Here is a 26146-nt window from a genome sequence, read left to right as displayed (position 1 = left end):
CTCCTCCAGCAAGGCCCAACCTTGGTTTTACCATTTGCCTCACCACCACCTACTTTTCCCTTGGGAGTCCCGCTCTCGAGGGTCATCTTCATTTTATCCCCCCCGGGCCAGTGCTTGTCTAAGTGTTGGTCCGAACTAGAGTCCTTTGCAGCGCCACCTCAGGGAAACTTGAGGGGCAGTTTTAGTTGTACGGAGTGCTCATCCGGTGTTGCCCTGAGAATGAGATATGTGCACCTCCTATTAGGATGTCGGCGCATCAGGCGGTCTTGCTGGTCTTGTTTTACCATTGTCGAAATGTCTTGTAACCGGGATTCCGAGTCTGATCGGGTCTTCCTGGGAGAAGGAATATCCTTCGTTGACCGTGAGAGCTTGTGATGGGCTAAGTTGGGACACCCCTGCAGGGTTTTGAACTTTTGAAAGCCGTGCCCGTGGTTATGGGCAGATGGGAATTTGTTAATATCCGGTTGTAGAGAACTTGACACTTAACTTAATTAAAAATGCATCAGCCGTGATGGTCTCTTTCCGGCGGAGTCCAGGAAGTGAACACGGTTCTCGTGTTATGCTTGAACGTAAATAGTTTCAGGATCACTTCTTGATCACTTTTAGCTTCTCGACCGTGCTTTCCTTCTCTTCTCACTCTCTTTTGCGTAAGTTAGCCACCATATATGCTAGTGCTTGCTGCAGGTCCACCTCACTACCCTTTCCTACCCATAAGCTTAAATAGTCTTGATCTCGCGGGTGTGAGATTGCTGAGTCCTCGTGGCTCATAGATACTTCCAAACAGTTGGAGGTGCCGATGATACCAGTGCAGGTGACGCAACCCAGCTCACGTGGGAGCTCGATGAAGATCTTGTTCGATGTGTTGTTTCGTTTCCAGTTGATCAGCAGTGGAGCCCAGTTGGGACGATCGGGGATCTAGCATTTGGGGTTGTGTTCTTTTACTTTGGTTCCGTAGTCGGACCTTGATTGTATTCTGGATGATGTATGTATAACTTGTATTTGTGTGAAGTGGGGATTGTAAGCCAACTCTTTATCCCTTTCTTATTCAGTACATGTGATGTGTGAAGATTACCCCTCTTGCGACAAGCCTACCATGCGGCTATATCTCTAAGTCGTGCCCCGACACGTGGGAGATATAGCCGCTTTGTGGGTGTTACAAGTTGGTATAAGAGCCTTCCCCGACTTAGGAGCCCCCTGCTTGATCGAATCGCTGACGTTGTTGAGTCTAGAACAAAATGTTTTGAGTCTTAGGATTATATATATCGGAGAGTAGGATTCTTTTTACTCCTCAGTCCCTTCATCGCTCTGGTGAGGCCTCCTGACGTAGAGTTTTGACTCTTCTCTTCTCAAATTTCACTAAATTTTGTTTAGGATCACGCGGGTATCTTGGAATCGTTCCGATGGTTTTGTGACGAGAACATTGTTCTTGGTGCCTCCTGACATTCAGGGGTTTTGGCAGTGTCCCGGGGAGTTGAGCTCCGAGGTGTTTCCATCACAATTTTATCGTTGCAGTTCTGGAATACCTGAGTTCGCCGACATCGAAAATCTCTTTTATACAGTTGTTGGTGAGATAACCTCGACGGCACCCAGTACTGGGGCGGGAGTTCGGGAGTATTGCCATAACTCGTATACCGCATGCTTTTCGAAGGTTGAGGTAAATGATTTTTGTAGGTTTCTTGGTTATTTGTTGAAGGATGGATACAGCTGGATGTAGGATTTGTTAGTTTTGGGTGAGATATTATGCTTCCCCTGTATCCCCAATACCTGATTGCATAACCAGAAAGTTTCGGGAGTTTATAAGTGGGAATTCAAGTAGCTCCTAGAATAATCTTTCCAATAGACACATGATACGATATGGGATCTATCATATGTTTGTTCCGGCTTATTTTGCAAGCCAATCCTTTGTTTTGTTTTGAGTTGTGGTATTCGAGTTGCTTCAATGTCAAGTGTTGATTCCATACCTTTTGCTAAGCGGTGTTCTCATATTCCTATGTGAACATTAATCCTTCTTATTTATCGAGATTGTCATCCCAATTCTATTTTCAATGGTGCGTTTCTCTTCGAGATGATCCCATCATTCTTCCCATCCGTAAGATCTATTATCAGTTCTTCTCAACGGTGTTGTTCCATCTGCCCAAGTTGTCTTTTTTCCCCGCCCTCCCACCCTTTTTCTTGAAGGACTCAGGTTTCTGAATCAAGTATCCATCTTATGGATGTGAAGTTTCTTCATTCTTGCTTCAATGTTCTTATCCGGTGATTTTTAGGAAGATTCTAACGGAGCTTCTAGTTTATCATTCTTTGTTCTCTTATCTTCCCCGGTGTTTTCAATGAAATCTTTCGATGTTGATCATATCTTTTCCTCGTTTCAAATGCTTTCTTATGCCGGTGCACCTCATAATCATTCCGCGTTTGTTATTCAATTGTTCTGGAGTGCTGAAGATATCTCAGAAGATTCAAGTATCCATTCTCAATTCGTTCAAGTTCTTTTGAGGATGTTATCTCATTCAAGTCACTTAATTCAACCGGCGCAATCTCCCTTTCAAGTAATCGTTCAACGGTGTTTCTCTTTAGTGGGCCCTAACCCACAGGTCTTTTCCCAGGATCTTACCTGACTCTTCTTTTCCCGGCGCTATCCTCAAATTCTTTCAAAGTTTGACGTAGGAATGAACTGTCATCAGTCAAATGTCTTTCACTAAGATCTTTTGAATTCTTTCATCATTGGTTCAACCTTTCTAATTTTCATTCCGGAGTGTCTCAACAATTCATGGTGGTGTTTGTCGTCATCATTCTTGAATTTTGAAGACCGAAGAAGAGTTTTCTCCAAATCTTATCCATTCTCTCAAAGATTCGTGATTCTAGCTTGATGCCATCCTCTCATAATTACTTTCGATTGTGAGAATTCTTTTCAACCATCCGAAGCAATTCAGGAGTCTTTTCAGTTTGATTCTCCAAAGGACATCATTTCGGGTTTATTCATTCTCAGCTTTCAGCTCTCGTTCTCCAAATCCTACCGGTGCATCATTCAAATATTCTATAATCAGCTCGTGATCTCTTCGTTCTCATGTATCTAAATTCCCTCAAGTATCATCTTTCGTTTTCCAATTCTTCTCGGTGAATTGTGCCTTTTCTACTTTCATTTTAAATTCTTATGGTGGTTCGTTCAAGATTTCTCTTCATTCGTTATCATATCAATTCATTCGTTGTTTCCAAATCCTACCGGTGGTTCGTTGAAGACCTTCCCAAGTTTGCGCTATGTCTATCCTTTCTACGAGAATAAGTAGTATTTCAAATCCGTTGCTTGTCATCAATTTAAATTGGTGAAGGATAAGCATAATGTAATTCTTATTCTTGTTTCATCCAAGTGATTAATTCCTTATTCCGGAGGTTCATCAAATTCTCGGTTTCAACTGTTTCATCTTTTCTTTTCCCAGAGTTCCAAGCTCTCTGAATTATCTCGTCGCGAAGCTCCATCTAAATCATCGCAAGGCCTCACCTTGTGTTTTCAACTTCTCTTTCTTTCTATCATCCTTTTATTACCGGATTTTTTCATGGAGGCTCTACATGGTGTTTCGTCAAGGATTCTTTTCATTCTTCAATTGCTCTTCAAGATCCCTCTCGAAGTTAAGATCCGCCAAGCTATACTCTGAAATAAACATGGTGTTCAACACATGTCTTGTTTTGAGGAGTTCAAGCATTCTTCATCTTGCATTCTGAAGTGCAATTCTTTCTACCTTATCATTTGAGGTGGTGTTATGTGATTATTGATAATTTCCCTTTGTGTTTCATGATTCACAAGTTTTCAAGAGTGACATATCTAAATCCATCATTTTCTCTTCGCTCAAGACATCTTTTCTATCAATCAACCTCTTCATTGGAATTATCTTGGGTTATATTTCACCTAAAGCTTTCCCCAAGAATTTTGCTATTTATGGTGCTTATAAATGACCCAAGTTCTTAATTCATCCTTCCGGGGAAATAAGTTTCTCCTCTCCTTGTTGATATCAATCCAATCAATTGTTAAGTTAGTGGCAGAATGTCACCTTAAGTTTTGAGATGTTTTCCAGAAACCCACAACAGGCTTACTCTTTTCGTTGTTGGTTTTCCAACAACTCCGTTCGACTCTTCCCCTAAACATGCTTTTTCAAGCTCATTTGAGGCAGAAGATGTGGTTTTCTCCTCCGTTCTTTTGATTCCATTCTTACATTCATTCCGGAGGCATTGTGATGTTGCTCTCTTCACCCATCATCTCGATTTCAGAGGATCGTGTTCTGTCATGCTTATCCATTTAACCGGAGTGTCGTGTCCTCTGCTCAAGTTCTTTTCATCTTATCAAGTTTTTCCTTCCTTTTCAACCGGAGTGCTGTTTGAGATCTTTCTTACTCCTTGTTCCACTCTTTAATTCGTTCCAGAGGCAATGTGTTGTTGATTTCGCCAAGTATCCTCTCATCTTGTCAACTTCATGTTCATTCCTTCCATTTACAACCGGAGTGCTTTCCAAATTATATCATTCTTTTCCCTTCTCTATCTTGTTTTAACCGAAGTGTTATGTCTATCATTCCTCTTCTAACCGGAGTCTCATTCAAGTGCTTTCGTTTTGCCAATTTCATATTCTATGCCTTCCATTTCCAACCGGAGTGTTGTCGTAATTGATCTTTATCATTCCTTGTACATTTCGTTTTAACCGGAGTGCTTGCATGTACTTTTTGTCCATTGCAACCCTTTTTCTTATGTCTTTCAACCTACAAGGTTCTAGTAATGTTCCTTGTTCCTCTTTTCTAACGGAGTGTTTTCAACTTTGTGCATCTTTGTTGTATTCTTTCGTTCAATTTGTTCAACCTATCAAGGTTCGTGGTTTCACTCGTTTGTCAAAGAAGCAACTTTCTTTTACCTCTTCTCTTCCTCTTCCGTTTCCCTCCGGTGCCATCCTAGATCTCGGGGCGAGATCCTCTTGTAGTGGTGGAGTGTTGTGACGCCCCGAGACCGATGCGCCATGTGTCTCCCAGTTGTTCGCCATCATTGCCATGTCATTCGCTTGAGTGTTGCATCTTGCCATGTCATCATCCGCATTGCATCTGTATGTTTTCGAAACTTGCATCCATCCGGGTTCTCCCAGTTCTCTTTGTTGTGCGTTCTGAGCCTAGACACACTCGCACACGCCCGCGGCACCTCCGAAATATTATTTTATAAGTGGCCAGAAAATGTTACCGGAATGGGTTGAAAGTTGACATGCAGTGTTGTTATGTTGTCAGTAGACCACCTGTCAAATTTTATCTCATTCGGAGCTCGTTTGATAGCCCAACCGTTAAACTTATAGCAGCATTATAGCCGGTCTAGCGTAGGACGTTTTCGGTCTCCGGAAACAGTTGCCGGGCTGCACTCATTCCCTCTCATCTCAGCCCAAACCTTTTCTTCACAGCCCACCAAACCCCCCCTCCGACCGGAGCCTTTAGATCGCGATCGGAGGGTCCGAAAACCCCCCTAAATCCCCCTAACCTAGTCCCCGTGTCTATATATAGACCTCTCCTTCCATTTTTGAGCAGCTACCTACCCCTCCTCCTAAATTTACGCACCCCTAATCATCAACCGCCGCCACCTCCCACCTTCTCCTCCATTTCTGTTCCCAGCCACCTCCACTCCACCACTTGGCGAGCTCCAATTCGCTGCGCCGCCGCCAGCCGCTGCCTCCAGCCAATGGCGCGCGGCCATGTCGCCCCTGCCTCCTCCCCGCTGCCGCAAGCCCGCGCCAGGCCCGCCCGGGCCCCGATCTGGGACCGAGACGCCCACACCCTGCCGCTCCCCGTGTGGTTGCGACCATCATTCCCGAGCTCCATCGAGAGGAGCCTGAGCCCCCGCAAGCCCCTGCTCCGCCCCACCGTCCTCGCTGTTGGCCCCGGCGGTGCCGCCCCTCGTAGGTCATCCGTGCCCCTACTCTTCCTTCTTCTTCCCCTATCCCGTTCTTATCTCAGTGCTCTCTCTGCTCCCTAACCTCATCTCTCTCTCCCTAACCTCATCTCTCTCTCTCTCTCTCTCTCTCTCTCTCTCTTTCTCTCTCTCTCAGGGAATGACCATGGAAGTCGCCCCGCTGCCGGAGATGACCGGTGCCGGCCCGTCCCCGCCAGATCCACGCAACTGCCGCCTCGGATCCGGTCCCTGCCGCCATCCCAAGCCCCGCCGGAGTCTGTCATACCGGTGTTATGTTCCTTGATTTTGCGTTCCTTACACGGTTGGGTGTTATGGGGACCCCTTGACAGTTCTCTTTGAATAAAACTCCTCCAGCAAGGCCCAACCTTGGTTTTACCATTTGCCTCACCACCACCTACTTTTCCCTTGGGAGTCGCTCTCTCGAGGGTCATCTTTATTTTAACCCCCCGGGCCAGTGCTTGTCTAAGTGTTGGTCCGAACTAGAGTCCTTTGCAGCGTCACCTCGGGGAAACTTGAGGGCTGGTTTTAGTTGTACATAGCGCTCATCCGGTGTTGCCCTGAGAACGAGATATGTGCAGCTCCTATCAGGAGGTCGGCGCATCAGGCGGTCTTGCTGGTCTTCTTTTACCATTGTCGAAATATCTTGTAACCGGGATTTCGAGTCTGATCGGGTCTTCCTAGGAGAAGAAATATCCTTCGTTGACCGTGAGAGCTTGTGATGGGCTAAGTTGGGACACCCTTGCAGAGTTTTGAGCTTTTGAAAGCCGTGCCCGCGGTTATGGGCAGATGGGAATTTGTTAATATCCGATTGTAGAGAACTTGACACTTAACTTAATTAAAATTGCATCAGCCGCGTTTGTAGCGGTGATGGTCTCTTTCCGGCGGAGTCCGGGAAGTGAACACGGTTCTCGTGTTATGCTTGAACGTAAATAGATTCAGGATCACTTCTTGATCACTTTTAACTTCTCGACCGTGCTTTGCTTCTCTTCTCACTCTCTTTTGCGTAAGTTAGCCACCATATATGCTAGTGCTTGCTGCAGCTCCACATCACTACCCTTTCCTACCCATAAGCTTAAATAGTCTTGATCTCGCGGGTGTGAGATTGCTGAGTTCTCGTGGCTCACAGATACTTCCAAACAGTTGCGGGTGCCGATGATACCAGTGCAGGTGACGCAACCCAGCTCACGTGGGAGCTCAATGAAGATCTTGTTCGTTGTGTTGTTTCGTTTCCAGTTGATCAGTAGTGGAGCCCAGTTGGGATGATCGGGGATCTAGCATTTGGGGTTGTCTTCTTTTACTTTGGTTCCGTAGTCGGACCTCGATTGTTTTCTAGATGATGTATGTATAACTTGTATTTGTGTGAAGTGGCGATTGTAAGCCAACTCTTTATCCCTTTCTTATTCAGTACATGGGATGTGTGAAGATTATCCCTCTTGCGACAAGCCTACCATGCGACTATGCCTCTAAGTCGTGCCTCGACACGTGGGAGATATAGCCGCATTGTGGGTGTTACAATAAGTGAAGATCAATGAGCATTCTATAAATTGTCACGAAACTGTGTCTATCTTAATTGGTGTGATTAGGAAATAATGATTGTGGAAAGAAGAAAACAAACAAAACAAAATCACATGATTCTTTAAGAAAAACACATATCATGTGATGAATAAAATATAGCTCCAAGTGATATTACCAGGGGAGGAGCCAGGATTTGGACATGGGGGGGGGGGGGCGTGTGGTGACGGTCACAAGTACAATATGATGTATCAACCGAAATAGTATATCAACGTATGTTTGTAAATACATGTATATATCAATAATAAATTCTCTCAAATACTAAAGTTCATAGTTTCCAAAAAAGCCTTTGAAATAGATAAGCAAACAGATATGTTTGGCTATTTTTTAACAAAAATATAGTTCTAATGTCACCATTCACCAATGTCTCCAAATTTTTGGCACTATCACAGATTTGATATCGAGGCAATTGGCATGAAAAATTATATTCGTTTTTCAACAAAGTATGCCAAACAAAACCAAAATGAGGATTACATCATACTAGCAAAACTTCTATATGGAGTATATAGTAATACTATCTATGTACCTAGTTGTGTGTGCGGACGTAGTCAAGCGAACACGGACGATTAGTGGGCGGCGGCAGCCACGGTACTCACTGCTACTCCGCTACCTTAACAAGCCGGCAATCAAGTCCATGGTCAACGACTTTGGACCAGCGGCAGACTTTTTTTTGGGACCGGCGGCGAGGCGAGAAAGATAGATCAATCTGATTTGATCGTGAGGCGTGAGAAACTAAATGACCAGGGCACCACCGCACCACGCGAGTCCATGATCTATCGTCTATACAAATAGGCATCAAGGTAAGTAGATGGGCTATTTTGGTTGCTTCCTGGGCTTCTGTGCGTGCGCACAACCACGTGACTTTGGGCTTAACGAACATAATTAGGCAGTTATCTACGGCCATTAGCACATACACATACACGTATTAGTACTGTGCCTGCTATATATCGTTGAGGGGGGCGATCGTTGGGGGGGGGGGTCTTGCCCCTGCTCGCCCTGTCTCCGCCCCGGGATACCACCGATAGATTAAAGACATCCCCAAGCTTAGATGATTAGATCTTTCTTAAATATTACTTTGGGGTGCCTTGGGCATCCCCAAGCTTAGGCTTCAAATCCTCCTTATTCTTTCTTACGTCGTCATCTCATCCAAAACTTAAAAACTTTTGCCACAGAAAACTTAACAAAACCTTCGTGAGATCCATTAGTATAATAAAATAAATCATTAACTTGGGTACTGTCAAGAAACATTCATAAATTTTCTTTCATAATACCTACTATATTCTATCATCTCGATGACTTAATCCCCCGATACAATTCATAGAAACTTTAAAATTAGCACATTATGCAATAAAAACAGAATATGTCTAAAATAGAATAGTACGTAATGATGCAATTCTTAGTCATACTTCTGTAACTCCAAAAAATATAGGGCACACCAAAAATACTTTTCCGCTGCCGCAAGTTTCTTTCCTCGTGAGATCCCACCTTGGGGAGGGAAAGAAAGCTCGATGATGGCTCTCTCCCACCCCTCCTCCACCCACCTACCTTCTCCCTCCCGGCGGCCATGGCTCCGACCATGATCCGGTCGGATCCCTCCAACAAAAAGCCTTTTCTCTCCAATGGATCCATTCTCTGACCCCAACTCTATAGCCCATCTTCTGGATTTCTCAATTGGTCATCAATTCATAGGTGAGATACGTAAGTATTTTCAATCTTCGGTGAACTCGGTGTCCTCCTCTCATGGCTTCACGATGGTGATCTCCTTTGCAAGATTTGCTTTTCGTTTGAATTATCTCAATGTTAGCCTGGTTCTCTTTGCATGCATGGGTGGTGATTACCAATCATTTGAGGTCTTCCATATCTCTGGCAATGTATATTGTTTCAAAGTGTGCTCCAAGGCTGTGGGTTTCTATTTGGTACGCAAGATCTTATTCACTTGTGATCTATTTAAATGTTACTTCCACCTCTGGAGTGGTGGCGGCCCAAATTAGATTTTTGAAGAAAAGAGATGGTATGTTGAGCAAGATGCTGAATGGACTACGGTTTCATCTCGGGGAAAGGTATGACAACTCATAATGTGTCTGTCAAGCAAGTATATTGTCGTATCCTTGATCATTTCATGCCTCAAAACAGTGGATATGTCTCATCTCAACATGCTAATACTACTTTGACTGGCGCTAATGTCATTCCGATCGGATCATGCACGGTTTTGACTAACCACGCACATGATCGTGATAATCGCACGTCCGTTGCTCCCGCAACGACTGCCATGAATAGTGGATCAATTGTTCTAGGGCCCGACCGCGTTTCAAACTCCAACCCTCCCACACGCATTGTTTCTGGGCCGCCAGAGCCCATTCAGCTGAAGAAAATATACCCTATAGGCAATAATAAAGTTATTATTTATTTCCACATATCATGATAAATGTTTATTATTCATGCTAGAATTGTATTAACCGGAAACTTAGTACATGTGTGAATACATAGACAAATAGAGTGTCACTAGTATGCCTCTACTTGACTAGCTCATTAATCAAAGATGGTTATGTTTCCTAACAATAGACATGAGTTGTCATTTGATTAAAGGGATCACATCATTAGGAGAATGATGTGATTGACTTGACCCATTCCGTTAGCTTAGCATTTGATCGTTTAGTTTTCTGCTATTGCTTTCTTCATGACTTATACATGTTCCTATAACTATGAGATTATGCAACACCCGGTTACCGGAGGAACACTTTGTGTGCTACCAAACATCACAACATAACTGGGTGATTATAAAGGTGCTCTATAGGTGTCTTTGATGGTACCTGTTGAGTTGGCATAAATCAAGATTAGGATTTGTCACTCCGATTGTCGGAGAGGTATCTCGGGGCCCACTCGGTAATGCACATCACAATAAGCCTTGCAAGCATTGTAACTAATGAGTTAGTTTCAAGATGATGCATTGCTGAACGAGTAAAGAGACTTGCGGGTAACGAGATTGAACTAGGTATTGAGATACCGACGATCGAATCTCGGGCAAGTAACATACCGATGACAAAGGGAACAACGTATGTTGTTATGTAGTTTGACCGATAAAGATCTTCATAGAATAAGTGGGAGCCAATATGAACATCCAGGTTCCGCTATTGGTTATTGACCAGAGACGTGTCTCGGTCATGTCTACATAGTTCTCGAACCCGTAGGGTCCGCACGCTTAAAGTCTGGTGACGATCGGTATTATGAGTTTTTGTGTTTTGATGTACTGAAGGTAGTTTGGGGTCCCGGATATGATCACGGACATGACGAGGAGTCTCTAAATGGTCGATATGTAAAGATCGATATATTGGATGACTATATTCGGACACCAGAAGTGTTCCGGGTGGTTTCGGAGAAAACCGGAGCGCCGGAGGTTACCGGAACCCCTCTGGGAGAAATAGTGGGCCTTATGGGCCTTAGTGGAGAGAGAGAGGGATGGCCTAGGGCAGGCCACACGCCCCTCCCCCTCTAGTCTGAATTGGACTAGGAGAGGGGGGCGACGCCCCCCTTTCCTTCTCCCTCTCGCCCTTACTTTCCCCATCCTAGTAGGAGTAGGAAAGAGGGGAATCCTACTCCTACTAGGAGGAGGATTCCTCCTCCTGGCGCGCCCTCTAGGGCCGGTCGGCCTCTCCCCTTGATCCTTTATATACGGGAGCAAGGGGGCACCTCTAGACATACAAGTTGATCTATTGATCTATTCCAGCCGTGTGCGGTGCCCCCTCCACCATAATCCACCTCGATTATATCGTAGTGGGGCTTAGGTGAAGCCCTGCGTCGGTAGCATCATCATGACCGTCATCACGCCGTCATGCTGACGAAACTCTCCCGTGAAGCTCTGCTGGATCGGAGTTCGTGGGACGTCATCGAGCTGAACGTGTGCTGAACTCAGAGGTGTCGTACGTTCGGTACTTGGATCGGTCGGATCGTGAAGACGTACGACTACATCAATCGCGTTGTGCTAACGCTTCCGCTTTTGGTCTACGAGGGTATGTGGACACACTCTCCCCTCTTGTTGCTATGCATCACCATGATCCTGTGTGTGCGTAGGATTTTTTTGAAATTACTACATTCCCAAACATCAGCAAAACCAGCCCACTTTCCTGGAAGCCGAAACGACTAGCACACCCAAAGTTTATCATCCAGATTATAATTCTTTTTGCTCTAAATGGCTGGGCTATGGTCACACACGCTACCATTGTAATAGTAAAATCAGGTGCTGTGCATGTTATGGTTATAACCATATTGCTAGATTCTGTTTTAACAAGGAAATCTCAGTTCAAGCTTATCGAATCAAACCAAACCCGCAACCTCAGCCTATTATGTCTACCACCCGTGACACCTCCTCGCCTTGTCACTTCGTCCACCATCCCCAGCTTCGCCTGCTCGCGACTCGCTTCCCGAGATGGCTTGCTACCCCTGCAACCCTCTCCCTCACCTCCCTCCGGGTACCACCATCATCCCCCCCAGCCCTCTCTATGCTCGTCGTGGCTATGTTGTTTTGGGAGGATAACTTCCCATGGTGTGCGATGAATGGGCTATCACCACCTTGGTTCTGGAAGTATCTGTAAGGAGTTCCACGGCGTGTAGCGACCCGACCTCAGACGGTCAAGTCTCTATGCTTAAGTGTCATCCCTGGATCGGTATGCTGACACACACAGTACTCGAGGATCTATAACAGAGGTAAATCACATGTATAAAGTAATGTAAATACTATTACCTCAATCCAAATAGCGGAAGTAACAACAAGGCTGTGGATTCCCATCAACACCAACGGCAAAGTTGAGTGTAGAAGTCGTAACCCTAATGTATCACTTACTCGTCGTAAGATTCCTGCAACATGAGACGTTGGAGCCATCTAGGTTAGTACATTGAATGTACTGGAAAATTCACACCATAGGATAATGATGAACAATATCTATCACTACAGGCATATTTGGCTGGTGGAGGCTCTAAGTTAAAATTTAGCATACAGATAATTTTTCCCTACAACAAAGGAATATATTTTATTTAACTACCAAGTTTGTTGAAAACATTGAGAAGGTTCCTCCAACTCAATCCCAAAATAATAGTTATAGCCAACAATTTCATTGAGTAAGTGATGAGATCAAATCAATAATTCAAGTATCAGATACTCAAGATGTCCATAACCGGGGACACGGCTAGTCATGATTAGTTTGTACACTTTGCAGAGGTTTGTGCACTTTTCCCCACAAGACTCGATCTCCTCCATTGAATTTCTTGCACTGCATTATGTTTGAGAAACAGATGACCGAGACACAGTCTTTCTGAAGAGGTCCCCTTAACCGATAGATAGGCCGGTACACCTACAATCCCCTACATCTTCTAGCCCATCATGGAAAGGATTCCCACAACTTACTCAACTATGCCAGAGCCCATAATGGCTTGTGGCTGCACACAGAAGTTTCTAGCATGAATAATCTTATGATCCCTTTGAGCCTTGGTGGCATTCCATAGGGTGATCACACGGGTACTCTGGGATCCCCTAGGGCAAGCACTGGGTTCTCTAGGGGCCCGGGCAAACCACTGGGTTCTCTAGGGCTCCCCAACCAATCCACCCAGATGTGTATTAAAGTAACCACCTTAAGTTTCCCTTAGTTAAAATCTCTCACACCTTTCATGAGTCTCACGAACCAAACCACGTCTAGGAGCATAGCAAAGTAGTATAAGCATAACGGATAAACCCAGGGTTTGATACAAGACAATAGGTTCCTACCTCATCAACTACTTCCCAAATCCTGATAATGTTTGAGGGTTGAAACTAATGCATAAAAACAGGGTAATAAAGGGATATGATCAAAGTGTGAACTTGCCTTGTACTGTTGTTGAACATAACTCGCACTCATAACTCCTGATAATTCTACTCATAACACTCCGGTCAATCTATCGGGAGCAAGCAATAGCATACATAATCACTCATGCAAAAGAATCAAAGAAAAGATCTTGGAAAACTTCGAAAACAAGCAATTAACTCTTGCAACAGAAAACAATTTCTAACAGTACCAAAATTGGGTGGATTTGGTCTTATCAGAAAGTTTAGGTCAAGAGCTTCAATTAGCAAAAAGAATCAGCTGAATTGGAGTTATAAAACTCAAGTTATGAACAAAAGAAGTTTGAAATTCAGATCTATTTGAAACCAAATTTTAAAATTTCAAAAACATGTTAAAGTGGATTATCTGGATAGAGGGGATCATAACGAAAAAGTGGGCATTGGTTTCGTTGGATTTGGACAAACGAGTAAAAAGTTGTGACCGTTTGAAGATGAGGGACTAAACTATAAATAAAACATCTATATAGAGGTCCCTGACTAAAACAGAAACCCTAACGAACGGATGTTCGCTATAGAACTATATGAAATGAACACGTTCTCTAAACACGCCTAAACAGAGAACGTTTGCTAAACAAAGTAAACCTAAAGAAAACCGGTTTTATAAAGAAAAACCGATCTAGGGTTTTTGAGAAGAAAACCTAAGAGAAACCCATAGCGGTTTATTACCGGTTCAGGGTGGTTTTTCGTCGAAAACCGGCGGCGGCGGTTAGTGGGTCTGGCGGCGGCGGCGGCGAGGAGCGGTGGCGGTGGCGTCGGAGAGGAGCGGCGGCGGCCACTACGCAGGGCGACGCGGCTTGGCGGCGTGGTAGAACAGCGGCGCGGTGGCGGGCGCGGCAGAGCTAGGCGAGTAGGCCGCGGCATGGCTCGATGCGCGCATCGGCAGGGCGACGCGGCACGCTGGCGAGGCGCGGGGATGAGTGCAACGGCGGCGGCGACAGCGAGATGCGGCGATGGCGCGATGTGAGAAGGAGGGCGGCGGCTCGCTATTTAAAGGCCTAGGCGGCCTCGGGTGGCGTGGCAGAGGGGCAAGGTGAGGCGGCGCAAGGAGTCCGAGGCAGGTACGGCGTCCATGGCGGCGCGGCAGCGTGCGGCGGGCGGACACCGTCTGGGTGTCGGCCACGAGCTGCGCGGGGCTGGCTGGGCCGTGGCCTGGCGATAACGGGCCAGCCCAGTTGGCAGAGGAAGTTTCTTTTTTTAAACAGTCAATATTTAAAAGAAAAAACAAATAAAATAAAAATATAATATACCAAAATTTTCAGAAAAAGGTTTTGTACAACTTGAACTTTTTTCTAGCATCAAATAAAATCCACAAAAATTTAAATAAAGCAAAGAGTGCTACTGTTTCATTTAAAATCCAATAAAAATCATTTTTAAAATATCAAAATGATTTCAAATTTATTTCTCTCCAATTTTCTGATGTAGGGAATCATTTTATCCTAATTTCTTTATATTTTATTTTTGGATAAAAATAATTTGAATAAAACCCAAATAACTCCAAATTGAAAATAATTCCAAAGGGACTTTAAATTTGATTCTTTTAAACTTCCAACTCATATTTCATATGTTTTGAAGAAGTCATTTTATCTTCTCTCATGAAAATCATTGAGTTGCTTATAGTTTCTGAATTTGAAATAATTTCAAATGAAATTCAAATATTTTCAAAAAACCCTTTTTCATTTAATTAAATGGAAGGAGTCATATCATCTTCTCTGTAGGGTTTTGTGATGAAATGAATTTGAATTCATGGAGATCATAAATGCAAGATGAATGTTTGGGAAAGTCCTTTTATTCCCTCTCATTTAACTTTCAAAAGTTTCAAATCTCACTCAATTTCACACAAGCAACCACACCAAAATCAACAATCAATCTAAACTATTTATTTAATATACCATTCAAAAATTTAGAATTTTGGGATGTTACAAACCTACCAACCTTAAAATAAATCTTGTCCTCGAGATTCGGAGAGGCTAGCAAGAAATAGGTTAGGTTTGGGGGTCTTCTAAAAAGTCCATCGATCGTCACAGGGGGTCTAGGGCGCTACCACCCTTAGAAACATGGTTACGATTCCATCAAAACTCATATACTCCATCCTTATCGTTGATAGTGTCCACCTTCTCAGATTCTCAAAAAAATTCCTACTCTGCCTCTTCCGGTAGTGGCATAACCCTTTCCCTCAAATCTTGTGTCCATTTCATCTTGGTACGGTACCTCTGTGATTGGGCCTTCTTAGCTGACAGGTCTGGCGCCAATACTAAACAACTATTGATATCTCATGGTGGTCAACAAACAATTTGACTGGGTCCCTGCAGGAAATGGGTCTGGGTTTCATTCTCACTCTATGACCTAAGATTGGCAACAACTACCTTGTACAAGGGGAAAATTGTCATACCATTCTAAGGTTTAAACAAGGTTTTGATCGTCGTTGCTCTACTATGGGTAAGTCACTCAGATTTACCATCCCATCACTAGTACAGCGAGCTCCTAAACAAACGGTTTTTAACCCCTTTCCATGACGGCATTTGGAACCGTCGCCAAGTGAGTGTGGGCGACAGGGGGGTCCTTCCCACACGACCCAGAAACCGTCGGGGATATGCCCTCCTGGCACACACGTTCGGCAAAATGAGGTCATGTGCAACCGGCGAGCACTCAAATATGGAAATACATACAGTAGAGCTAAAAAAATACAATTGTACGGCGAAATTGTTTCCGGTCACAAGTACATCTCACACAATCAGTCCACGCTAAACCTTTCCATTCGTATGTACATCCCACACAGTCACTCCAAGGAAAACATTTCCGTTCACAGGTACATCATACACAATTTTTCCCGTTAAATCGCTTGCGTTATTGAATATATCACACACGGTCCGTGGAAGAAACTGTATGGCAAAGGCTGTCCATCACACATAGTTTTCATGTGGTAAACGTTTGCGTAAGGTGGCCTAACGCAAACAGTTTTCAATAGAAAGTCATGTGTGATTGTTCATCGATCCAACACGGTTTATTCCTAGAAACTGTGTGCATTGCCTGAGGTCACCGCCCATGGTATTTTTTCAACAACCGTTTGCAATAGCAAAACCCAATTAGCAGGCTAATTATCCGATTATTCATAATACATTTATTATTCTAATTGACAGTTCATATTAAGCACACAATATATTTCATTTTCATAATTGAAATACATCAGAGTACAACATCATATAGCTTCAGCACTCAGCTACCCCATTACACAACTACACCAGGACCAAGTTTCACACGCAACATCTATAACCTTTCGAAATCAACATCATAGACGGTACATAGAGATATGTATCTAATCTGAAAAATGCGTAAGCAGAAGGCAAATATTGAGCCTTCATTGATGTTGAAGGTCTTTGTAACTTTAGGCTAGTGCCTTTGGATGATTGACCGTCCATCCTTCGTCCTCTTCAGGAACACTTCAATATTGAACCGTGGGTGTTGTATTAATACCTTCCTCCCCTCCTGACCATACAAGTGGTTTGAGAGGTAATCATCAGTGAACTGCTTTGGAAAGGCCTGAAAACAAGGATGTGCATAAATATCTTCTCTATATTGGAAATGGGGCAAAGGAATAAAAAAGGCAAGGTATAATAGTTAGTACCATCTTGTAGTGAACTGATGTCTTCTTCATTGTGCAGACAAAGATCTTGTTGTTTTTTGTCGCTAATTTCTTTATCCTAACAATCTTTCTGAGTTTCTTGACTTGACTGATATTCATGGACAACTCATTTCCCCATATGCAAAAAGGGTCGAACAGTGGTGTCGTGGAATTGTCACGATAGATGTCCTAGTGGAAGGAGTTAGTCCTAGGGCCATCGCAACTAGGAAGCTTAAAGGGGTTAATCGGGACAAAGGACACGAGAGGTTTTATACTAGTTCGGCCCCTTACGACGAAGGTAAAAGCCTACGTCTAGTTGTGTTGGTATTGCTGGGGTTTCGATTACCAAGAGGCTAGTTCGCCGGCTTGGTTCTCGATCTCTTGTTTCTTGCCCTAAGCCGCCACCGGGTTGCCCCCTTATATACACGGGTTGACGCCTAGTGGCCTACAGAGTCCCGGCCGGCTCATAAATCGTATCCGGCTCGGTGACTTCTTCTACATGCCTTTCTTTACAAGTCTTTCCTTATCTATGGCGGTTTACAATATTGGGCCTTAAGCCGCCTCTAGGCCTTAGGCCTTCTATAAGCTTTAATAAACTATCGTCTTGAATGTTTATTGGGCTTCCTTCGTGACCCGCCATTGGGGCTGACTCGGCCCCTCCTGGGTTGGTCATAACTGATATTTATATCTCCAACATTAGGCCCCAGGTTGACTTCGAACTTTGTTCTTTGTCAATCTTCAATACTTAGACAAAATCCATCCTCTTATCCTCGCAGAGGTTTTTTGTAACCCGCCATGATGTCATCTCTAGAAAACACGAATTTTTTTATGACATCATCTCCCAATGGATCTTCATCTTTAATGCCTTCCGAGAATCGAGGCGTCCATCAAGTTAGATAACCATTATTCGGCTCTTCCTCGATTTTTGCGCTCGTCTGTTCATCTTTTCTCTTATAAATAGGCACGCCCCAGCCTTGTTAGTAGATCCCTTTCCTTTGCATATATATCTTCTTAGAGATGATGAACTCATCTGGGCTATATTTTTAGGTCTAGGAATTTTTTTCATTTTGAACGGCCATTTGATCCATATTAATATCCAGAAGTTTAAGAAACCTGTTTGTCTCCATACTTAACCAATTTCTGCTGCTGGTATTTCTTAAATGCCTGTAGTCATGGAGGCTTACTGTGTCGGCTTACCTTTCCTTATATGACATTTTCCCTTAATTAAGCCGCCATTACTCCTCTGTATCATCTTGTACTTTCATCATATTTATTGAATTGAACCGGCATGTTACCTTCCTTTCAGCGCGTTTTTGAACACCATGCCGTCTAAAACGCCGACTGTCTGCAACTGGGTTCCCTCAACCGTGACTGAGGAATGTGTGAAGGAGTTCTTCTCCATAGGATTTTTGCCAGGAAAAAATGTCATGTCTTACCATGCACCTGACCCGGACGAAGAACGTCCCAATCCACAAAATGGTGAAGTCATTGTCTTTACTGACCACATGAACCATGGCTTTTCACCGCCCGGCTCAAAGTTCTTCAGAGATGTCCTCCATTTCTTCAAACTCCACCCTCAAGATATCGGGCCCAACTCCATATCCAATATCTGCAACTTCCAAGTGCTCTGTGAGGTGTACCTTCAGGAAGAGCCGACCGTGGAACTGTTTAGAGAATACTTTTATCTGAACCGGCAGAACGAATGCACCAACGGCCTTAGCTTGGAGCTTAGCGGCATCTCAATTCAGCGTCGGCAGGGTGCTTTCTTCCCCCTCATAGTCTTTCCGAGTCATCTAAAAGACTGGAGTCAGACTTGGTTCTATTGTCAAGATACCTCACCAGCAAACGAGAAGCCACTACCGGGTTATCACGCCGAGCGTCTTGACTCCAAATTCGCGCTCCCTGACAAGCTTACTGCTGCCGAACGCAAGAAGCTGATCCCATCAATAAAAAGGATTAACGCCTTATTAGGGAACAATTTAACCGGAGTTGACCTGACCCGCTGCTGGATCTCATGGCGGGTTATCCCTCTAAGCTGTCGGTCAAAATTGATGTACAAGTATGGTGGAGGCCCAGATGACTCTCTTCGTCACAGCTCCGTTCAATTAACGAAACAAGATATTGTTTCAATGTCAACCCTTCTGGTGAACGGAAAATACGAAGACTGCAGTATCGTTGGGTTAAACCCCTTCTGCAAGCTTAACCCGGTGCCAGAAGTAAGGAAACTCTGATCTCTTTCCTTTGTATTTTCCCAACTGTATTGTTTAATACTTGCCTGACCTTTCATCTTGTTTTTACCTGTTTGCAGGCTAAATCTGATTTCTGGAAAGTTAAATATGACCATGAAGCTGCCAAGAAAGCGAGAGTCACCGCCATAACTGCCAAGAAAACGACCCGGAGGTCTAAAAAGAAGAAGAAGAGCACCACTGAAGATATGATGAAGCTTGACGATACTTCTGAGTCGGAGGTAGCCCTTGACTCCCTTGGCCAACTTTTTAATAATCTTATTAACACTGATCATTACCAGGATGACACTGGGGCCAGTCAGGCCGTGGAAGAAGAGGTAACTATTTCCTCTAACTCAGCCCATTTGCCAAGACAGAAACTTCGAGTCGTAACCCGGAAAGTAAGGTTTTCACACCCTTTGGCTTATCTAGACCCTCACTTTCTTTTGAAAAAACAGCAACATGAGAGCCGCCATCAAGCCCGGACCGAAGACGAACCGCCTGCTATTCTTCAACAAACTCCTCAAAAATGCCAGAATGAGGTTTATTTCTTTGTCTTTTGACTTTCTGTTAATGGATCTCCTCCCTTGCATTACTTACTTTGTTTTATCTTTGCAGGAGGTGACTCTCTCTTCTGGTGACTCGTCTCAGACCCAATTTCCGGCCTTCAAGACTGCCCCTGGGTAAGGAAAAATCCTATTTCTTCCGTGTTTTTAAAATTGTCTCTTTATATGGACAGTCCTATAATATTTCACTTAGTGGTCAAGCTAAGTCCAAGAAGGCCAAGGTGACTAAGCCGGTGGAAGACCCACCAGTCCTTGTATCTGAACCGGCAAGGACACCTTCTCCTCCATTAACTGAAGCTCCAGAAGACCCGCATGTCAATGATGAAGTAAATCCTCCTGAACCGTCAGTTGACGATACCATCGTGAATCCTTCCGCAACTGGACCATCAAGCTCGGCCAACCCGCCATCACCGTCTGCACAAGACGTTTTGATCACCGGGAGCCGCTTTGTTGAGCCGAGGAATCCCACCGTGTTAGCTCGTCACACGGCGAAACAAGAGGCGTTGGAGAAACAAAAAGTGTGTTTTGATGTTTCACATTATGACCATCTGAATGCCAACGACATTTTATCCGGTTATCTTAGCCATGTGCACTCCAGCCGTGACTCAGAGATCGAAATGGTCAAGCTGTAGCAGCTGAAATATGAGGTATGTCCGTCCGGCTTACTTATATTCTGCCAGCCCCCAAGTCTTCAGATTATGAGAAAACCGGAATGATTTGTAGACTTTTATGATATAGACTCACTTTTAACTTTGAGATTTTTCTGGAGTTCAATAAAATGGAACAAAGCATCACCTGTAGTCCCCAAGGGTCGGTTCATTTGACCATAAATGAGCCGGTACTTTGAATTTTCATAATTGTCTTGTACCGTATCCAAAAAACATTGTAATCCGGCTTAACCTTGAGAAACTTGCTGAATAGCATACATTAGCCCCCAAGTGCCAAGTGCTGTTACTTTGTAAAGTACTTGGGACTTGAAGTATGTTGTAGAGTCATAAGTAATTGTTTTGGCATACATTAGCCCCCAAGTGTCAAGTGGTTTTGCAGTGCAAAGTACTTGAGACTTGAATCTTTAACTTTTGAACCTTAATTGAAATGTTGACTCATCTGGGTATGTTTTGCAGAATGCCTTATCTGAACTGAGCTCGCAATTAACTGATGTGAAGACCCGGCTGGCGGATCAGGAGGCAGAAATCAAGTCTGCTGACTCCAAACTGCAAGTAAGTCTCTCTGAGACAGAAAAATTAAAAACCAACTTTACTGCCAAGAAGAAAACCTGGGATGAAGAAAAAATGCTTCTGACTCAACGCGCCGAGAATGCTGAAGCAGCCCTTGAAGAGGTTACAACGGAGCTGACCGGCTTAAAGGACCGGGTGTCTCAAATGGTGGCCGCCATCTTTGGTAAGCCATCTATATTTGATCTTGTGTACTTTTTGTTGATCCGGAATATAAGCCGCCAGCTGACTCTTTGTTCACAAAATATGTGCAGGCCCACGAAGAAAGAATCTGAGTCAAGACCACATGATTAAACCGAAGGTGGTCTATACCTTAGTAGGACAGTTGTACATTGGCGCACAACGAGCACTCGCTGCTATCTCTCCTGCCAATCAAGGACCCAACCGGCTCAGTGATGATTTAAAGAAGCTGTCAATCTTACATGCCAGGTTCCAAGAAGTGAAGCACTCCTGTGCCAGAGCCGGAGCTTTGACTGCCCTGAGCTGCTCCAAGGCTTGGGTGCCAGATCTAGACCCGGCGGACGTAGCCAGAGGGTATCCTACCGTGAAGGAAGATGGATCTCCCTTTGAACAAGATGACTTCATGGCTTGTGTGCGCGGAATTCGACCTCACGCGACTATTCTTGGAGATGAAACCAATATCGACAAGTATCAGCCGAGTTTTGATGTGGGAAATAAGAAGATGGCAACTCCCTCGTACACAGTGACAGATTTAATCCCGCCTGTTCATGAACGTACATTTGCTCCGGAAGTTGATCCGGCCGGCCTGATTGACGAAGAAGCAGAATTTGTCGCCGTGAACGGTTTTGATTGGCCAAAACCCAGCTTCCAATCAGTAGAGGGCGGTGAACCGGCAAGGGAGGAGTAATAACCATCTTCATCGGCTTATAAAAGCCTTGTAATAGATTAGGTGTGAAAACACTGCATGCTTTGCCTATGCCATTGCGCATAAAACACTGTGTGTGATTTTGTGTTCCCTGATGTCAATATATGCATCATATTTATGGTTGTCCCTGCAATACTTCAGCTCTGTTCATGTATATACAAGAGAAAAAACTGGCTCGACGGCTTAGTACCGAACGGGTTAGAACACCCGTCTTATAGCCAATATTTTTACCATAGTAGAAAACAAAAACAGACATAAAAAGAGAACAAGGATGAACAACCCTTTGATTAATACAGGAGGCAATTGCTCATAAACAATAGCCATACTTGTACCTTTGATCTCCGGACCACCGGTTTAAATAACCCGGGTGATGAAGTTGATAATCCAATCTTTTTGAGAAGTCAATGTATGCCAAATAGTCTAACCGGCGAAAAAGACCATGCTGATTATTTGTGAAATTGAGACAACAAAAATTAGAAGGCAAATAACAGGTGGAAATAAAATTAACCTTGTAGTCAAAGGTTGGGGGTTTCTGATTCGAATATGATCAGTAAACTGGACCAAAGGGGTTAAGCTAAGGTTCGAATACGACCATATAGCCCCCAGTGGCTTTGGCGTTGCGCCGATCAAGAGGGTACCGACAACTATGTTCTCTTTGGTTCGAATACGACCTATGTTTGGACAGGAAGCCCCCAAATGACCTTGAGAGGTTTTTAATGACCCTAATTCAAATACGATCCAAGTCGGACCCAAAAGGGGTTAAGCTGTGATTCAGATACGATCAAAAAGCCCCCTAGTGAGTTTGGCTTTGAGCCGATCAAAAGGGTTATGATAGCTATGTTCTCTTTGGTTCGAATACGACCTATGTTTGAACAGGAAGCCCCCAAGTGACCATGATAGTTACAGCTAGATTCAAATATGATCATAAGCCAGACTAAAAAAGGTGAGACTTGATTCAAATATGATCAGCTCCTTAATAGTCATTTGAAAAAATAGTAGTAAAAAATAATAAAGATGCGTAATCTTTCTGAAAAGAAAAGAGACCGATGGTCCTACTTTATTACTTATCATAATATATACAACTGCAAAGTATGTACATGATGAGAGCCGGTGGCTCAGGTGTAGTATGGCCGGAGTTGAGCAATGTTCCACGGCTGGCGGGTCTCCTCTTCCGACTTACGTGAGTCTTTGTGCTTTGGAACGTCAATAAGGTAATACGACCCGTTGTTTAAGTTCTTGCTGCCACAAAGGGTCCTTCCCAAGGTGGGGATAACTTGTGTCCATCTAACAAATCCTAGATGAGTCGGAGCACCAGGTCTCCTTCTTGAAAAGTCTTGGACTTAACCCGGCGGCTGTGATAATGACGCAGGTCCTGTTGATAAATTGCCGATCGAGCCGCTGCTAAATCTCTTTCCTCATCTAATAGGTCAAGTGCATCCTGTCTGGCTTGTTCCTTATTAGCTTCAACATAACCTGCCACACGGGGCGAGCCATGACGGATGTCACTACGCAATACTGCTTCTGCTCCATAAACCATGAAGAAAGGTGTATAACCTCTAGACCTGTTAGGGGTGGTGTTGATACTCCACAACATCGAGGGTAACTCCTGTACCCAACACCCGGGCGTTTGCTGCAAGGGAACCATAAGCTGGGGCTTGAGACCTTTTAAGATTTCCTGATTTGCTCTCTCAGCTTGACCATTGGATTGAGGATGAGCTACAGAAGAAACATCAAGCCAAATATGCTCACGTTGACAAAACTCCTCCATAGCCCCTTGGGATAGATTAGTGCCATTATCAGTGATAATGCTGTGCGGAAAACCAAAACGGAAGATCACCTTTTTCATGAACTGAACCGCCGTGGCCGCATCACACTTACTCACCGGCTCTGCCTCAAGCCACTTTGTGAATTTGTCAACTGCTACTAGAAGATGTGTCTTTTTATCCTTAGACCTTTTGAAAGGTCCAACCATGTCAAGCCCCCAGACCGCAAATGACCAAGTGATTAGAATCATCCGTAGCTCTTGAGCCGGAACATGTGCTCGTCGTGCGAATTTTTGACATGCATCACATCTACTGACTAGATCCTCCGCGTCAGCGTGAGCCGTCAACCAGTAAAAACCGTGATGAAAAGCCTTGACCACCCAAGATTTTGACCTGGCATGATGACCACAATCGCCTTCATGGATCTCACGAAGTATTTCTTGGCCTTCTTCAGGGGCAACACACCGCTAAAACGCTCCAGAGACGCTGTGATGGTATAGCTCTCCGTCAGAAATGGTCATTGACTTAGACCGTCGGGTTATCTGTCGAGCCAGGGTCTCATTCGCTGGCAACTCTCCCCGGGTCATGTAAGCCAAGAACGGCACTGTCCAATCTGGGATGACATGAAGAGCCGCCACCAACTGTGCCTCCGGGTCAGGAACGGCTAGATCTTCTGTGGGTAACTTAACAGACGGGTTATGCAAAACATCCAGAAAGGTGTTAGGTGGCACCGGCTTACACTGAGATCCCAACCGGCTTAGAGCATCAGCCGCTTCGTTCTTCCTACGGTCAATGTGTTCCACCTGATGTCCTTTAAAATGTCTTGCAACAGCATAAACTTCACGGCGATAAGCCGCCATGAGAGGGTCTTTGGAATCCCACTTGCCTGATACCTGTTGAGCCACTAAATCTGAGTCGCCAAGACACCGGACCCGGCTCAGGCTCATCTCTTTGGCCACTCGATGACCATGGAGCAAGGCTTCATATTCCTCTGCGTTGTTAGTGCAAGGAAACATCAGCCGCAACACATAACAAAATTTGTCACCTCGAGGGGAGGTTAAAACAACTCCAGCCCCCGAGCCTTCCAACTGTCTGGACCCATCAAAGTGAATAGTCCAATATGTGTTGTCTGGTTTCTCCTCCGGCATCTGCATCTCTGTCCAGTCATTAATAAAGTCAACCAGCGCCTGAGACTTGATCGCAGTACGTGGCACATACTTCAACCCATGAGATCCAAGTTCAATGGCCAACTTGGCGACTCGTCCAGTGGCCTCTCTATTTTGGATGATGTCCCCCAAAGGCGCAGAGCTAACCACTGTGATCGGGTGACCCTAAAAGTAATGCTTGAGCTTCCGGCTTGCCATGAACGCCCTGTACACGAACTTATGCCAATGTGGATATCTTTGTTTAGATTCGATCAGTACCTCACTGACGTAATAAACCGGCCATTGAACCAGATGTTCCTTGCCAACCTCTTTGCGCTCGACACAATTGCCACACTAACAGCCCGTGAGTTAGCGGCTACGTACAACAATAGTGGCTCTTTCTCAATTGGAGCAGCAAGAACCGGTGGCTCATCAAGCTGTTTCTTCAGATCCTCAAAAGCAGAGTTTGCAGCATTACTCCAAACAAAATCATCTGTTTTCTTCATCATCTGATACAAAGGCATTGCCTTCTCCCCTAACCGGCTTATGAACCGGCTTAAAGCAGCCACATGACCCGCCAGCCGTTAAACGTCATTGATGCATGTTCATTTGGCCAGGGATGTGATTGCCTTAATCTTCTCCGGGTTAGCTTCAATACCTCGGTTGGACACCAAAAATCCCAAGAGCTTGTCGGCTAGGACTCCAAAAACACATTTAGCCGGGTTAAGCATCATTTTGTAGACCCGGAGGTTATCGAAGGTATCTTTCAGATCTGTGACCAAGGTCTCCTCTTTCCTGGACATTACGCCCAATCTGACTGTGAAGACAATTCTGCACACACCGCTGATAAGTCGCCTGGGCACTCTTAAGTCCAAAAGGCATAGACACATAGAAAAAAGCTCCAAACGGAGTGATAAAAGCTATCTTCTCCTGATCTTTGACTGCCATCTTGATCTGATGATAACCTGAATAAGCATCCAAAAAGCTCAAACATGCGCAACCCGCCGTAGCAACGATGATCTGATCAATATGGGGAGAGCAAAAGGGTCAGCCGGACAAGCCTTGTTTAAATCGGTGTAATCCACACACATACGCCAGGTGCTGTTCTTTTTGAGTACAAGCACCGGGTTGGCTAACCACTCTGGGTGAAAGACTTCCACAATGAACCCGGCCGCCAAGAGCTGGGCCACCTCTTCTCCAATGGCCTTGCGCCTTTCCTCGTTGAACCGCCGGAGAAACTGTCTAACCGGTTTAAACTTTGGATCAATATTGAGAGTGTGCTCAGCGAGTTCCCTCGGGACACCCGGCATGTCGGAAGGTTTCCATGCAAAGATGTCCCGGCTC

Source organism: Triticum aestivum, chromosome 2A (genome assembly GCF_018294505.1).
Source record: "Triticum aestivum cultivar Chinese Spring chromosome 2A, IWGSC CS RefSeq v2.1, whole genome shotgun sequence".
Lineage (NCBI taxonomy): Eukaryota > Viridiplantae > Streptophyta > Magnoliopsida > Poales > Poaceae > Triticum > Triticum aestivum.
Note: the sequence above shows the minus strand (reverse complement) of the source record.